Consider the following 10,565-nt stretch of genomic DNA (forward strand, 5'->3'; position numbering starts at 1 on the left):
GTTTATATTATTGTTCAGTATACACTAGTGCATTCATCTTAAGATAGCTAGGTGAGAAAACAACATATCACAATCGTAGCAAAACTACATGGTCTTTTTTACAAGATACTCTTTAAAGAGGTAGGGTTTCAGATGCTTTTTGAAGATTGACAGGGACTCGGCTGTCCTGACATTAGGGGGAAGCTTGTTCCACAATATGGGGGTGCCAGGACAGAACAGCATCATGGTGTAAGAACAACGGTAGTGGCAGTATTGTTTATGTTTTAAAATGAATCTTTCTTAACACTGATAATATCTCGCTGCAGGCAGTAAGTATATATCATCAGATTGCAGTAACAGCAGATTTGCAGTGATTAGAATTATTATGAACCTTGTTTCCGTATTGGTCGAGGACAAAGACTCATGATCTGTCTGGTATGTAGCTATTTCCTATTCCCGCTAAATGTCAACTCATTAGGAACATTAGGAGACATATTACAATACAAAGTCCCTATTAAAGGATTTAACAATCTATTTCTCATTCTAACCCTTGTATTGAAAGCAGGAAGCTGAAGGAACCTGAAGGTAATGACAAAAACACAAGGCTATATACAGACAGAATACCCTATATAATATTCATAAAACCCTAAATACATGAATCAATTCAGTGGTTTGATGACTATCGTCCTTGAACAACTGTAACGTGCAGACAGGCAAATACACAAAAGTTAGGCCTACAAAACATTGTACAGTATATGCCTATGCATTGTCAACAGCCATATGCACGTAAACATTATGTAATAACTATAATTAACAATGAAAGTACTCCAGTGAGCAACCCCAGTCAGCCAGCATCCTGACTCTAGCAGAGCATGGACAGGATCAACACAGGGGCTGAGGCTTAGCTCTCATATAAATTAATCTTTAGGAGAGAGCTTCCCTACCTAGTCTCCTCCCCTTTCTTGGCCACCTCGGGCGACCTACAGATGGCCTGATAGTCCTGTGTTTGCTCAGGTGATTTGAGATGTATGGGGCCTAATACCAATGACTACTTCCAGCAGCCCTTCCTGGAAATGAGAGGCTAAATGAGCTTCTATTCCATTTATCAGGATGAAATGTGTTCAAGTTGTCACCACGGCAACAGATTCAACAGGGAAGGGAGAGAGGGGGATGAGAGGTCCAAGAATAAAAAAATCTATGTATAATTCACTATGATAACAGCAAAGACTAGATAATAAAGATGATCACATGGAAAAATAAGATTCATACCCTCTTCATAAAAAAATAATAAATATTTTTATTCTAAATGTGCTGTTTTGTTTTAATTACTTATGATATACACTACAGTTCAAAAGTTTGGGGTCAGATAGAAATGTCCTGGTTTTTGAAAGAAAAGCAAATTATTTGTCCATTAAAATAACATAAAATTGATCAGAAACACAGTGTTGACATTGTTAATGTTGTAAATTACTATTGTAGCTGGAAATGGCAGATTCTTTATGGAATATCTACATAGGCGTACAGAGGTCCATTATCAGCAACCATCACTCCTGTGTTCCAATGGCACGTTGTGTTAGCTAATCCAAGCTTATCATTTTAAAAGGCTAATTGATCATTAGAAAACCCTTTTGCAATTATGTTAGCACATATAAAAACTGTTGTACTGATTAAAGAAGCAATAAAACTGGCCTTCATTAGACTAGTTGAGTATCTGGAGCATCAGCATTTGTGGGTTCGATTACAAGCTCAAAATGGCCAGAAACAAAGACCTTTCTTCTTAAACTCGTCAGTCTATTCATATTCTGAGAAATGAAGGCTATCCCATGCGAGAAATTGCCAAGAAACTGAAGATCTCATGCAACGCTGTGTACTACTCCCTTCACAGACAGAGCAAACTGGCCCTAACCAGAATAGAAAGAGGAGTGGGAGGCCCCGGTGAACAACCGAGCAAGAGGACAAGTACATTAGAGTGTCTAATTTGAGAAACAGATGCCTCACAAGTCCTCAACTGGCAGCTTCATTAAATAGTACCCACAAAACACCTGTGTCAATGTCAACAGTGAAGAGGCGACACCGGGATGCTGGCCTTCTAGACAGAGTTGCAAAGAATAAGCTATATCTCAGACTGGCCAATAAAAATAAAAGTTTAAGATGGGTAAAAGAACACAGACAATGGACAGAGGAAAATTGGGGGAAAAAAGTGTTATGGACAGACAAATCTAAGTTTGAGGTGTTCGGATCACAAAGAAGAACAGTCGTGAGATGTAGAAAACATGAAAAGATGCTAGAGGAGTGCTTGACGCCATCTGTCAAGCATGGTGGAGGCAATGTGATGGTCGGGCGGTGCTTTGGTGGTGGTAAAGTGAGTGATTTGTACAGGGTAAAAGGGATCTTGAAGAAGGAAGGCTATCACTCCATTTTGCAACGCCATGCGCCATGCGGACAGCGTTTAATTGGTCCAATTTCCTCCTACAACAGGATAATGACACAAAGCACAGCTCCAGACTATTCAATAACTTTTTAGGGAAGAAGCAGTCAGCTGGTATTCTGTCTATGTGGCCAGCACAGTCACCGGATCGCAACCCTACTGAGCTGTTGTGGGAGCAGCTTGACCATATGGTACATAAGAATTGCCCATCAAGCCAATCCAAATTGCGGGAGGTACTTCAGGAAGCATGGGGTGAAATCTCTTCAGATTACCTCAACAAATTGACAACTAGAATGCCAAAGGTCTGCATGGCTGTAATTGCTGCAAATATTACCAATAAAGAAAAACCCTTGAATGAGAAGTTGTGTCCAAACTTTGGACTGGTACTGTATATTTCCACACTATGAGGTTGTAATAATACTGTGAAATTGTGAAAATGATGATAATTTCAGCCTGAAAAAAAAACTCCAACCATGGGTTACGGCCCTGGTTCCTAACCTCTCTGCCAATAACAGATATTTTTCAGTTTTCCTCTCTCCACGCTATGACAGTCCTAGCAAAAAATACTTTTAAAATTGCTTCGATAAGAATCTATTTTTGTTTATTTTTGACTATTTTAATTTTAAACAATCACAGTAAGGTACTTAATTTTGACCCAGTAATAATTTGTTGAGATAAATAATGGCTGCATTGGAACTTGAAGTAAGTGAGTCAAATAGATATTGGATTCATTCAAGTTTCCAATACGAAGTGTTATGACAACATTGTAGAAAACTAAGCAGCACTGAAATCCAGACTGTGCAAATAGTTAGGCTATTTTATGAGGGTTTTACAGACACTGCAAGTTCTTCCATACATGGGAGGGAGGTGAGTACACTCTTGGGGGGGAAAAAGGGTTCTTCCACAGGGACAAGGACCATACAAAAAGGTTCGAAATTCATGTCTTTGCTGGGAGAAAAGATTATACTGTACCTAGAACCATAAAGGGTTCTTTAGAGATATGCTGAATAAACTTTTATGGTTGGTTCTAGGAAGAACCTTTTTAAAAAAAAAGTGTAGACCCTGCTTGCCCTAGCTCTACCTGATGCACCATTTGTAATCTCCAATTTTCGGTGTGTGAAATCACTCTGGCAGAATGATTTGATGGTTGGCTCTGAAGCAGAAGTGTGAGATTTGTTTCTGTGTTGATAAAAACAACCCTCACTGTTTTCTGACACTGTTGCAAACACTTTCATTTCAATTTTGGCAGGAAATAATCACATCTTCCACAGGCAGGAACACAACTCACTTAGTCATTGTGATGTTGTTTTGCAACTTTTTCATTTGAATATTAAATGATGTGTCTTTTGTGCCTAGCCAGTTGGCCTCTTAGTCATCCCTTAATATTGTTTTATTATGAATCTGCTCCACATGTACTAACAAAATATGCAATGTTTTGCCATGAGCAACATTTTACAATACTGCATCACTAAGAATGTGTAAGCACCTACCCAAAGGGTACAAAAAGGGAGAAACTATTCAATATATGCCTACTAATTATTGACTTGCTTATAAAACAAACAGCCATACATTTTTCATGACATAATAGTCGATTGTCAGTTGTAATTTTGTCATCTAGTCACATGTTTGAGACCAGTTGGAAAATATCTACATTGTAATCTCCAACAGTATACTCTTAGCAAAAAAGCTGCTATCTAGAACCTAAAATTATTCTTTGAAGAACCCTTTTGGTTCCAGGTAGAGCACTTTTGGGTTTCACGTAGAACCCTTTCACAACCCTTTTCTACATGAAACCCAAAAGAGTTCTACCTGGATCCAAAAATGGTTATCCTATCAGGACGGCCAAAGAACCATTTTGGAACCCTTTTTTCTAAGATTGTATAAGAGCTCTTCTGAGAGCCCTTGAAAGCTAATTGTACCCATGCAGCACCTCATCACAAAACACACCAGTACTTAGATAAGCAGTGTTCTTTTGTTCCTCGTTAATAATGACCAGTTTAGTCTGTCTCCAGCCCACCAAGACTCAACCAGCTCCATCCACCATCCTAATAACACAGCTGCCTCTGCAATGTGGCAGGAGCCACAATGGTAAGTGTGTTTAGGGTGTGTGTGTGTACGTCTCTGGTGATAAGAGGCAAAGCTGCAGTCTATAGACAGGCTGTGAAGCAGAAACATATGGCTCTTGACGCCTCCCGGGGTTTAATGTCTTGGATTTTTCCACAGACTGAACCAAAAATGAACACTTTGGCAGCAGGGCCACTGTCAGGTTGTCGTCATTTCCTTTCACATGCAGGGAGTTAATCTGTTAGGAGGAACGTAGGGAACACATTTGCCTCGTGATTATGAGCTGCTCATATGGTTGACATAGCATAACGAGGTCCAGCAGAGTTGTGGTTTTGCATAAAAATCTGGGATATTTGTTGTGAACTAATGACTTATGATAGTTAGCCACTGAGAACACACACTACATTCCACCAACCTAATAGCTTTCATCCAATGCCCCTTTTCCACTGTGGAGATTTACACCAGAACTTGGCTAGTGTCAGAATGACATACAGTATAATGACACCCCTCTGTCTGGTGACCTTTACTGATGCCCTGTGTTTGGCTGGGTCATTGGCTGGGTCAGAGTACGTCAGTCAGTCAGCGTCCTTTGTAGTGGACGTTCGTTATTCTGCATCAGGTGAGTCATGGCAGAGGCTGGAGCTCAGCCACATGCATCACTGCACCTTACTAAGTGGGTTTAACATGGTGAGTATTAGAAGCTCACACATCTCCCAGCGATTCCTTTCATTTTCCTTTGTTTCAGTCAACTTCCTTCTCATTATACAGTCGCTTGACTTCTTCATGGAGTTTGATGTAAAAAATTGACTTTCTTTCACCTTGACTGTTGAGTGTTCCGTGTTCTGAATTCTGTAAATTCCACATTCTGAGGCGGATCAGAGACGGAGTCTCCATTTATTAATCTCCTCAGTCATTATCTCTCATTAAAGCGTCAATCAGCCCCCGTTTCGGTAAAAAGCTGAAGGATAGGGCTGGAGAAATGTAACCACTCTCATATTCATAGACAGAGCTATGGATGCAAGTACTGACCATCCGTGATATCAAAATGATAGTTTTAACCATGTTTTGAAGTCTATATGGTGTTTGTTTACATTTACTTTGTATACACACATTGGAGTGAAACAAGCTTATATTTCGGGTTCTGATGGGATACAGCAGTTGAATTAAGCTCATGAGGCATTTAAAAGTTATATTCTTCAAGAATAAATGGTTACATTTCATTAATTCAGAAATCCTCAAATGTATCAATCAACTGCGATTTTCCCCTTTAAGGCAAAATGTATAAATATGAATACATTGGAAGTAATTATGAAAATTATGATGACTGACTTCATAAACTGCATACAGCTATACAAGACTGTATTAGATTGTAACCCTTAAAAGGGCAATCTGCAGTTAGAACAAGAACAAACACCACCCCACCATTGATTTGGTAAACAGCTGAGGGATGGGGCTGGAGAAATGTAACCCCTCTCAAACTCACGGACAGAGCTATGGATACAAGTCCTGACCATTCATGATGTCAATATTATAGATTTAACCATGTTTTGAGATTATACAAGTCTTTGATTACATTTACATTGTTTACAAACAAAGGAGTAAAACAAGCTTACATTTGGAGTTTTGATGGGCATGACAGTTGAACTAAGCTCATGTGGCTTATAAGTTATATTCTTCCTGAATCAATGGGTACATATCATTAATTTAAATGTATAAAAATGGATGTAGCAACTTCAGATTGCCCCTTTAAAGTCACAGTCACTACACTAAATTCCACTTAAGGGTATAGTCACTATAGTGGTTGACCTCCCTTCACTGTGTTGTATGATGTGTCACTCTGAGCTAGGTTACCCTGGGCCATCCACTACAGTTGCATTAATTATGTGACATGGATGATTAATTGTGCAGTGTTGTGGGAGAGGAGATAGGGATAATGTAAGCGATGGATATTTGTTGAGTCTCTGTAGTGGGTGGGAGGCGGGACGGGACGGGAGCAGCAGTTACTCTTTAAGCGACATGTATAGATGATGTCTATTATGATACATGTGTCTTTAAAACAAGAGGAAAGATTTTGGTGAGGTTTCAGAATAAAGGGATTGGGACTGAAGATAATGTAAAAAATATATTGGGTACCAGTCAAAAGTGTAGACACATCTACACATTCAAGTTTATTATTATTATTATTTGACTATTCTCTACATTGTAGAATAATAGTGAAGACATCAAAACTATGAAATAACACAATCATGTAGTAACAAAGTGTTAAACAAATCAAAATATATTTTATATTTGAGAGCTTTGACTGGATAGCATTTCAATTAACAGGGGTGCCTTGTTAAAAGTTCATTTGTGAAATTTCTTTCCTTAATGCATTTGAGCCAATCAGTTGTGTTGTGACAAGGCAGGGTTGGTATACAGAAGATAGTTATATTTGGACATGAAGCACAGTCAATACAGAAAATGTCAAGAACTTTGAATGTTTCTTCAAATGCAGTCGCAAAAAACATCAATCTTTATGATGAAACTGGCTCTCAAGAGGACTGCCACAGGAAAGTAAGACCCAGAGTTACCTCTGCTGCAGAGGATAAGTTCATTAGAGTTACCAGCCTCAGAAATTGCAGCCCAAATAAATGCTTCACAAAGTTCAAATAACAGACACATCTCAACATCAATTGTTCGGAGACTGTGTGAATCAGGCATTCATGGTCGAATAGCTGCAAAGAAACCACTACTAAAGGACACCAATAAGAAGAAAATATTTGCTTGGGCCAAGAAACATGAGCAATGGACATCAGACCAGTCCTTTGGTCTGATGAGTCCAAATTTGAGATTTTTGGTTCCAACCGCCATGTCTCTGTGAGATGCAGAGTAGGTGAATCCGAATATGTGTGGCTCCCACCATGAAGCATATAGAAAGAGGTGTGATGGTGCTCTGCTGGTGACACTGTCAGTGATTTATTTAGAATTCAAGACACACTTAACATGGCTACCACAACATTCTGCAGCGATACGCCATCCCATCTGGTTTGTGCTTAGTGGGACTATCATTTCTTTTTTAACAGGACAATAACCCAAGACCCAAACTGTTACAGACCTATACCCCTCCTGCCCTGCCTTTCTAAAGTCTTTTAAAGCCAAGTGAACAAACGGATCACCGACCATTTTGAATCCCACCTTCTCTGCTATGCAATCTGGTTTCCGAGCATGTCACGGGTGCACCTCAGCCACGCTCAAGGTACTAACCGATATCATAACCACCATCGATAAGAGACAATACTGTGCAGCCGTCATCATAGACCTGGCCAAGGCTTTCGATTCAGTCTCAGTCAATCACCATATTCTTATTGGCAGACTCAACAGCCTTGGTTTCTCTAATGACTGCCTCACCTGCTTCACTAACTACTTAGATAGAGTTCAGTGTGTCAAATCGGAGGGCCTTGTGTCCGGACCTCTGGCAGTCTCTATGGGGGTGCCACAGGGTTCAGTTCTCGGTTTGACTCTTTTTTCTGTATATATCAGTGATGTTGCTCTTGCTGCGGGTGATTCGTTGATCCACCTCTACGCAGACGACACCATTCTGTATACATCTGCCCCTTCTTTGGACACTGTGTTAGCAAACCTCCAAACGAGCTTCAATGCCATACAACACTCCTTCCGTGGCCTCCAACTGCTCTTAAATGGTATTAAAACTAAATGCATGCTCTTCAACTGATAGCTGCCCGCACCCGCCCGCCCGACTAGCATCACTACTCTGGACGGTTCTGGCTTAGAATATGTGGACAACTATAAATACCTAGGTGTCTGGCTAGACTGTGAACTCTCCTTCCAGACTCACATTAAGCATTTCCAATCCAAAGTTAAATCTGGAATCGGCTTCCTATTTCGCAACAAAGCCTCCTTCACTCATGCTGCCAAACATACCCTCGTTAAACTGACTATCCTACCGATTCTTGACTTCGGCGATGTCATTTATAATTTAGCCTCCAACACTCTACTCAGCAAATTGGACGCAGTCTATCACAGTGCCATCCGTTTTGTCACCAAAGCCCCATATACTACCCACCACTGCGACCTGTATGCTCTCGTTGGCTGGTCCTCGCTACATATTCATCGCCAAACCCACTGGCTCCAGGTCATCTATAAGTCTTTGCTAGGTATAGCTCCACCTTATCTCAGCTCACTGGTCACCATAGCAACACCCACCCATATCACGCGCTCCAGCAGGTATATTTCACTGGTCATCCCCAAAACCAACACCTGCTTTGGCTGCCTTTCTTTCCAGTTCTCTGCGGCCAATGACTGGAACGAATTGCAAAAATCACAGAAGTTGGAGACTTGTATCTCCCTCACTAACTTTAAGAGTTAGCTGTCAGAGCAGCTCACCGATTGCTGCAGCTGTACACAGCCTATCTGTAAGTAGCCATCCAACCAGCTACCTACCTCATTCCCATATTTGTTTTTGTTTTTCTGCTCTTTTGCGCACCATTATTTCTACTTGCACATCCTCATCTGCACATATATCACTCCAGTGTAAATTTCTAAATTGTAATTATTTCACCACTATTGGCCTATTTATTGCCTTACCTCCTTACTTCATTTGCACACACTGTATACAGATTTTTCTATTGTGTTATTGACTGTACGTTTGTTTATATCATGTGTAACTCTGTGTTGTTGTTTTTGTCTCACCGCTTTGCTTTTTCTTGGCCAGGTCGCAGTTGTAAATGAGAACTTGTTCTCAACTGACCTACCTGGTTATATAAAGGTGAATTAAAATATATATACACATATGTATATAATTAAAAAACACACCTCCAGGCAGTGTAAGGGCTATTTGACCAAGAAAGAGAGTGACGGAGTGCTGCATCAGATGACCTGGCCTCCACAATCCCATGACCTCAACCCAATTGAGATGGTTTGGGATGAGTTGGACCACAGAGTGAAGGAGAAGCAGCCCAAAAGTGCTCAGCATATGTGGGACTGTTGGAAAAGCATTCCAGGTGAAGGTGGTTGAGAGAATGCCAAGAGTGTGCAAATCTGTCAAAGCAAAGGGTGTCCACTCCAAAGAATCTAAAATCTAAAATATATTTTGATTTGATGTGAGCAATATCAGAGTCCAAAAAATGTGACTTAAGATATGATTCATCATGATAATAAAGCAGTATCAGGAATCAAGGTAAGACCCAGATGCAGACACATTGCATTGACAATGGTTTAATATTCCAACAGGGGCAGGCAATAGGCAGGTCAAGGCAGGCAGGGGTCAGTAAATCAGAGGTGGGGCAAACAAATAGGTCGGCAGGCAGGCTCAGGGTCAGGGTATGCAGAGGTCAACAATCCAGAGGTGGGGCAAAGGTACAGGTCGGCAGGCAGGCTCAGGGTCAGGCAGGCGGGCTCAGAGTCAGGACAGGCAAGGGTCAAAACCAGGAGGGTGAGAAAAAGAGAGACTGGGAAAAGCAGGAGCTGATAACAAAAACACTGGTTGACTTGACTAACAAGACGAACTGGCAATGGACAAACAGAGAACACAGGTATAAATACGCAGGGGATAATGGGGAATATGGGCGACACCTGGAGGGGGGTGGAGACAATCACAAGGACAGGTGAAACAGATCAGGGTGTGACAAAGCTGTAATCAAGACAAAGGGTGGCTACTTTGAAGAATCTCAAATATGAACTACACTTATTTGGTTACTACATGATTCCAGATGTGTTATTCCATATATTTGATATCTTCACTATTATTCTACAATGTAGAAAATAGTAAAAATTAAGAAAAACCCTTGAATAAGTAGGTGTGTCCAAACTTTTGACTGGTACTCTATATTTTCACTAATTCCATCTATTCTTTATTTCCGTGCAGTAGGACTCAGTGGCTGCAGATGTACCAGCAGAGAATATCCAAAGTGTTGTTTGGTATGATATCACAGAGGTAATATTATTGATGTAAAGCGATATCACAGAGGTAATATTAGTGGTGAAATATGATATCAAAGAGGTCATATTAGTGGTGTAATATGACATCACTGTCACACCCTGACCATAGTTTGCTTGTATGTTTCTATGTTTTGGTTGGTCAGGGTGTGATCTGAGT

This window comes from Oncorhynchus tshawytscha, linkage group LG16 (genome assembly GCF_018296145.1).
Source record: "Oncorhynchus tshawytscha isolate Ot180627B linkage group LG16, Otsh_v2.0, whole genome shotgun sequence".
NCBI classification, from domain to species: Eukaryota; Metazoa; Chordata; class Actinopteri; order Salmoniformes; family Salmonidae; genus Oncorhynchus; species Oncorhynchus tshawytscha.